The 6,880-nt window shown below is 54.5% G+C and overlaps 1 long non-coding RNA gene across 7 annotated transcripts in view; it reads left to right on the top strand.

Annotated features, from left to right (window-relative positions):
- Positions 1–6: 6 nt before the first annotated feature.
- Positions 7–6,880, top strand: part of LOC112549855 — a 29,711-nt gene continuing 22,837 nt past the window's right edge. For 4 of the 7 annotated variants that reach the window (XR_003093419.1, XR_003093417.1, XR_003093420.1 and 1 more), the window contains exons 1-3: positions 7–2,556; positions 2,659–3,866; positions 4,031–6,497. This is a non-coding gene — a long non-coding RNA (uncharacterized LOC112549855). The remainder of the gene's footprint in view (positions 2,557–2,658; positions 3,867–4,030; positions 6,498–6,880) is intronic. The other 3 variants (XR_003093422.1, XR_003093418.1, XR_003093421.1) reach the window with 3 other exon arrangements.

Raw genomic sequence — 6,880 nt, 5'->3', positions numbered from 1 at the left:
GGCACGGGGGAGCCACTATTTTGGGAAAAAGTTTTCTGGGCCGCTCGTCAACCCCAGCCAGCGGGATGCTGATCTTGTTTGCACCAGCGCGAATGCCGCCTGGCTCCCTCGATGTCCGGGCGAGCCCTCTGGCCGGACGCCCACGGAGCGAGGCTCGGAGTCTGGCCCGAAGCATTTGAAATATGCCTCCCCGCTTGCTCAGAGCGTCAATCCTTCCTTAAGTGGGCAGGAGAGCTGAGCCGCGGAGCTGCCCCGGGCGCGATTGCAGCGTCCCGTGTCACTCCGAGGGGGGAAGGAGCCCTTTGCCTGGCCAGGGTAGCAGATGCTGCAGAGTAAAACAATGATAATAATGGTGGTGAGAGCTAAAAATAGGCTTTGTGTCGCTTCTGTCATTGGCTCTGCCTCCAGCATTTGGAAATTGGTTTGGAAAACCTTGATTTCTCTTCCAAAGGCCCCAGCACCACACTGCCACCACGTTTCAGCCACAGCAGGAAAAGTTTTCATCCGAAGACTGCTGAAATAAATTATAAATAAAAAGTGCTTGGCAAGGAGAGGTGCACGGCAGCAGGCACAGCTGCCGCAGATGTTTTCTTATGTTGCCAAAAAGTCTGATTTTCCACCAAAAAAGGTTTTGATGGAAAACTCCTAATGCATCCAGCTTGCTGCGTGGTTGAAAGACACCGGCTTTGGAAACACCATTGGGTCTCAAGACATAGTTAGCTCTCCGGTTCATAGGTATATGGTCTACCTCGACCGTTATTGGCAGTGTTCGTTATTTGTATTACGGTGATCTCGGGTGAATGTGCACATAGTTCAGGCAATCACATTTCTTCTGTAATTGTCCTTGATGTAGGTATGATTTGGGATTGAGCAAAAGTGCATCTTCTGGGAAGAGGCAGACAAGGTTCCTTGGGTGAATTTGATATCTTTTATTAGACCAACCCAAATAGTTGGAGAATAGTTATTAAGCAAGCTTTCGGGTTCAAAAACCCTTCGTCAGGCTCAGGAAGCTTCAGCAGTTGGTGTGTCTTCTGGGAAGAGACAGCCCAGTGTGACTTGGGCCCTGCGAGCAGTAGATACTATACAGAATATCGTGGCAAGTTGCTCCAATGGCTAATTACGCCCCTCGTTAAAATTTGTGTCGTTTCCAGTTTGAATTTTATTGCCTTCAGCTTCCAGCCCCTGGACCTTAGTTATGTCCTTGTCTGGTAGATGAAACGTTTTTTAAAACCGCTATTCAGCAGATGTGAAACATGGGGATGTTTCGGTCCAAAAGCAGAGGATTTTGGAAATGTTCCGAGCGAGTGAAAGGTGGGATTCCCCCTGAAAACCTGCCTGGCAGCCTTCGGCCCTGTGGAAGCAGGATAAATAGCACAGAGGAACTATTTTAACCAGATTGGAAAAGGGATTGGACATGTTTTTGGAGGAAAGGGGTGTCTGTATCTAGTAAGCATGGGGGTGAGGGGCACGGCCTCTGCATCAGACCTTCCTGGACCTTCGATGCTGGAGGCTGCAAGTGGGAGAGAAGCCCTGGTAAGACCCTGCTCGCTGTCCCTGTCAGCCTCCGCTCCCTGCTGTCGTGTGTCAGGAGACCGGGCAAGCCGGACCAAGGGTCTGACCCAGTACACGGCAGCTCTGATGTTCTTTGACTAATTTCATATGTTTGTATCTCGCTTTCTGAGTGATTTAGGAACCAGCATCCAGTGGCCAAGGGTGCCTTGGTCATCCATGAGCCCAAATCCCACTGGTCTGCAGTGAGCACCTGGTGTGACCCCACCGGGAGGGATGCACACGGTCCTGCGGTGTTTGCAAGCTCCGCTGTGTGCACCAGGGCAGCCGGGCGGTGGAGCAGGAGGGAGGGCGGCAGATGGTCACAGGACTCCAGGGTTGGTGCAGACTTGGGGAGGGGTTGTTGCCTTGATATGCTGCCTCGGTTTCCTTTGCTTTCAGGGGCAAAAAGATGGGCTGGTGAGGCTTACCGTTCCCTTAACTAAATTGCTTTGTGCAGGACTTCGACTGAATGCCACACGACACATCTTTGCATGTGCCTTCAGAGACGGCAGCCAGGCCGGCACGGGGGTGACACGCAGCCCCCACGACACACGTGTGTATTGGTGTTGGTCCTTGCATGTGCCTTCAGAGATGGTGGCCAGGCTGACATGGGGACGTGACACACCTGTATGGGTGTGGGTTCATGGATGCTGCCAGCCTGAGATGCCTGGTTTTAGCTAATATCGTGTCCCCACTGGTGATGTAACTAATATCAATAACTCATCCTCGGACTTCAAACGTGGCCCATGAGATGCATGGCGGGGGATTGCAGTTCGTCTTAGCACACGGGTTGTCCATCCTGTCCCTCCCTCGTGCCTCCCTGGGGGTTGTGCCTCCCTGTCCCTCCCTCGTGTCTGACAGCTCTGTTGCAGAGGCGGATGTGGACGTGAGCTCTGGATCCAGGCTCCGGAGAGATGCAGCCCCTGCTCCCACCTCCAGCCTGAGCCCGAAGCAGAACGCAAAGTCCAGGCTGTGAAGGCCCAGCTCCCATCAGCCCCTCGCCAGGTAAATCAGGGTTGTCATTCCCATGGGGGCAAACTGAGGCACGGGGAGGTTTGATGGACCACGGGAGCAGCCTGGGATAAACCACAGCATCTTGCCTTCCAGGTCTCTGCACCAGTGACTGGATTATGACTCACCTTGCCCTTGCCCCGCCATTTGGATGTACAGTCACAATCATGTGGTTTAAGCAGCATCCCCCCCACCCACCCCATGCAGGATGCGGTGCTCTGTGATGGGAACAGATTAAACACCGTTATCACGCTGATGAGGTCACCCTGCATCCCACATATTCCACTAGGATCCTCCTGTCTCCCAGGGGAGTCTGGGGTTTAGGTGCCTGTTATAGTCACCCTGACCTAGTCCTTCCCACAGAGCTGCAGGAAAATCCCTGCTCAGCCCAAAGCGCAGAGGCTGGCCCTTTGAGCTAAAGGAGGAGCTTCACTAGCCGGTAGCTGTAGTAGGTTCTTATCCTCATCGCTGGCCAAGCTGCTGGAGGGGAGAGATGGCCCATCTGCATATTCAGTTTAGCCTTTGCACGTACTCGCCTGTGGGCACACACTAGGTGCAGAGGCCAGGGAGGGTGTTCAGCAAGTCCTAATATTGGGACATACAGTTTCCAGGATATAGCACCTGAGAGAGAATCCGCACACACCACACATGCATGCATGCACACACATGCACACACACAGGAACATGTGCACACATACACGCACATGCATGCCGATATATATGCATACCCACACAGGTATGGGCACACGTGCATGTGCATGTATATGTACACCCACGCAGTTATGGGTGCATGCATGCATACACGCACATGCGTACAACTATATACCTACACCCACACACAGCCCATACTGAGGACAGGAAATCAGGGTTGCATCAGCCTCACGATTGTAAGGGGAGCGGCTGTAGGGTTGCGGCAGGGCCTGGTTTCCTCCTGTCCTGAAGGCCTGGTGCCCTGGGTAGCTGCAGCCCCGGCCTTGCCAGTTAAACCCATTTCCCTTCTCTCAGGGACACAACGAGCACTGTCGTTTCCCGTAAGGACACACGGCAGGTTCAGAGTCACGCCCTCCCCTCCCCAGTCCGGCTGCTGCCTCATGCAGGGCGTTGAGGGATTGCCGCTGGACGTTCCCCGCGAAGCCAAGTGCGCACTTGGTAGCGAGCAATAAACATAACTCCTGTCTGTCCAAACACAGGCGTGCACCCGCTGCACCCGGCTCCTTCCTGGCTGCGCGGTGACACAGACCAGCTGCTCTGGGCAGGCCAGGCCGGCAGGACATGGACAGGGAGAAAGGGGAGATGGAGTCAGGGTGAGCGATGAGCAGCACCTCGTCCCCGCTCTCTGCTGCATGCACCCATTCCCCCGCCGGGGCGAGGATGTTATTTATGGCGCTGTCTCCGGCTGACGGCACTCGCTGCATGGGTCGGCCGGGCGGTGCCACCATCAGTAACTTTTACAAATGGTCCTTCTTAGGGCAGAAGGCAGAGAGGCGGCAGGGAGATGAGTGGCACCAGGGAGCCAGCCCAGATGGAGCCCCTCACAGCCGCGCGGTGATGGATGAGGAAGACTGGGCATGGAGAAAATGAAGCCTTCTTCTGTCCCTTTCTTACCTTGAGGCGGTCTGTGCTTTCAGGATCCCTTTGTGAGATGGTGGGAGCCCTTGGCATGGTCAGTTGGGGTCTCGTGTCACCCAAGCCCTCTTCCAGGTGAGCTGGGTTGGTCACATCCCAGCTCTGTGCCTCAGTTTCCCCATCTGCAAATGGCCCCTGTCTGTGCAACACTGCTCAGTGCGACTCCGCATTGCATCCAAAGCCCGTTGGGATCAATCGCTCTGTGCCTGGCCCTGGAGGCTGGGGTTTGGTGCTTTGCTGAATCAGGGCCCAAGAGAGGGATTTCTGCATGGGGGAGAAAGGTGACCTGGAAGGAAGAAGGGGCCAGAGGAAGGAGCAAAGCCTTGTGACCCACTAGAGCATATGGGTTGGACAATATATGCTGATGGCAACAGTCCTGCTGAGCTCCACCAGGCCACGACTGCACCATCATCCAGATCCCAGGATGCCGGGGCAGGGGTGATGGAGGAGGAGGACTGTTCACCTCCTGAGGACATGAAGCCTAATCCCAGTGCATGGGAAAGCCAGTAGCAGGTCTCTTCTCTCGGGCCTTGGACATGGGTGATGGTGAGAGACTGCAGCACAGATGCAAACTCCCTCCCGGGGAAAGGCTTTCCCTTCTCCGTGGGGCTGAGTCCCGCCAGCGCTCCCTGGAGCCATCGGGCATCTTGTGTGCAGAGCTCTCCCCTTTAGCGTTTTGGCCTAGAGGGAATATTCACAGCTGCTTTCAACGCCTCGACAGGAAAGATTGGCTTTAAACTCCGGCAGCTCTCAGTCAGCGAATGGTGCAGCCATGGTATTTAATGCCCAACATTTGGGTGGGAGAAACATGTTTCCAGAGTGGTTCTCCTGCTCAGGGCAGATCTGTGGCAAGGCAGACCGTGCCGGTGACTTGTTCGGAGAGCGGGGTGCTCTGCGTTGGGCTCTTGTGCTGCAGAAGTGGTGGCACAGGCTGGGAGACGGCCTGATCCTCGTGCGGGTCCAGCCCTGGCTGGCCGGGCATTGCCATCACTGCTCTACTCCTATGGCCATGCAAGGGCAAGAGGTTTCCTTGGTCTCTATGGCCCGGCCAGATCTCTGCCTCTCTGCCAGGACTATGAGCAAGAGGGGGCAGGCAGCCGTGGTAATACAGATGCAGACGTCAAACCCATCAAATCCTACCAAGGAGCCCCCAGTGGGAATGGCTGCTAGTTTCTGTGGACACGGGACAGTTTAGACCAGGGGATCTAGGGATCGAAAGCAGCAGGGTCCATTATTCTGGGCTGTCCACTGTCATGACCTTGGATTTTCTAACCGTGGGCATGACCGCATGGCTCAAGCCGTACCGCTCAGGAAGGTGATGGGGACACGGACGCTGCCTGTTTGCTTCATAAAAAGGAGAGATTCTCTGTTCCCAGCTCCAGGTTTCCTTTCTGCAGTGCAATGGGGATGCTCCAGTTTGAGAGCTGAACTGGAACCCAAGGGCTCGACCTGCGCTGGGCAAACCGAGGTATTTGTCATCGCCTCTGCAAGGGAAGCGCCTAAACCCAGGGCCCTCTCATTTCAGCCCTTCATCCCTCTCCGCTGGAGGATTGGGTTGCCCAGAGCCCAGAACCGCTCAGCTTGGAGCAATAGGTCACCGGTTGCGGACACCTTTCCTGACACTAAAACTCGAAATGTCGACGGTGTTTCAAATTTGGGGTGAACACCTTTCAGACTGCATCGTTCAACGACACGTCCATCGTGCTCCTCTCCAGTCCCGAGACGTCAGCCAGCCACCGAGCTGGCCGAACTTTCCAAGTGTGGGGGAGCTTCAATGAGGAGACCCCCGTGGCCTACACCGGCCAGCATCTCCCAGCCCAGACAAGCAGCTTGCCTCTGTCCAGTTGTTTTTCCCAGCTTTCCCTTGCAGATCTCTCTCCTCCCATCTGCCTGCTAATAAATTACAAAGTGTAAACAATTAGCCATAAACCAGGTCCATCCCGCCCAGACCTCCTGCAGCCCTTGCTCTCACTCCTTGCCACGGCCTGTAGCCCCGGGGAGGATTTTTTTTGCCCCCCGGCAGCTGGGACCATTTTGTCCCAGTTCAGGAGAGCGAGCCGGGAGCTGGCAGGGCTCCAGCTCGGACAGTGCGGTGACACGGTCCTTTCCCAGAAGATGAATGGCGGCCAGTTTTTCTTAATCCAGCCACTTCGGAAAAATTGTTTGTTCTCATCCTGTTTGAAACAGCTTCAAAGTGGCTCCAAGTCTAGACTGTGCCAAGATAAATTACAAACCCAAAGAGCTGATATAAACCATGGGGGAACTAGTCATTTGCCCTGATGTAATTAAAACAAGATAGAATAATGTATGTAAGTATGTATATGGGCCCGCGCTCCCGGCGGGAAGGTGGGGAAGGAAAGCAAACTCTGCTGGGAAGCTCCTGTATTACTCAAATAATGAGGGCTGAGATTTTTCCAGGGGCTCTTTTGTGATTTAAAAAGTATTCTTTAAAGCTGGGTGGAGCTTGGGATTATTAATTAGGATCACGTCCCTTCCCACAGTTTTGGCCAGCCAATCAGACCATGGGGGCAGGTAAGGTTGCCTTGCATTAGATATAAAAAGAATAAGAAAAATAGCAGGAAAAGGCTGGTGATGGTTGGAGCAATGCAAAGCAGATGGTACCGCACTGCGGTAAAATGCTAGCAGCCAGGAAGCGAGATTGTGGCACTCCTAGGAGAAGAGCAGGGCTGCA

This window comes from Alligator sinensis, unplaced genomic scaffold, assembly GCF_000455745.1.
Source record: "Alligator sinensis unplaced genomic scaffold, ASM45574v1 scaffold550_1, whole genome shotgun sequence".
In the NCBI taxonomy this organism is placed as follows: Eukaryota; Metazoa; Chordata; order Crocodylia; family Alligatoridae; genus Alligator; species Alligator sinensis.
Note: the sequence above shows the minus strand (reverse complement) of the source record. Positions and strands in the feature narration are given on the sequence as shown.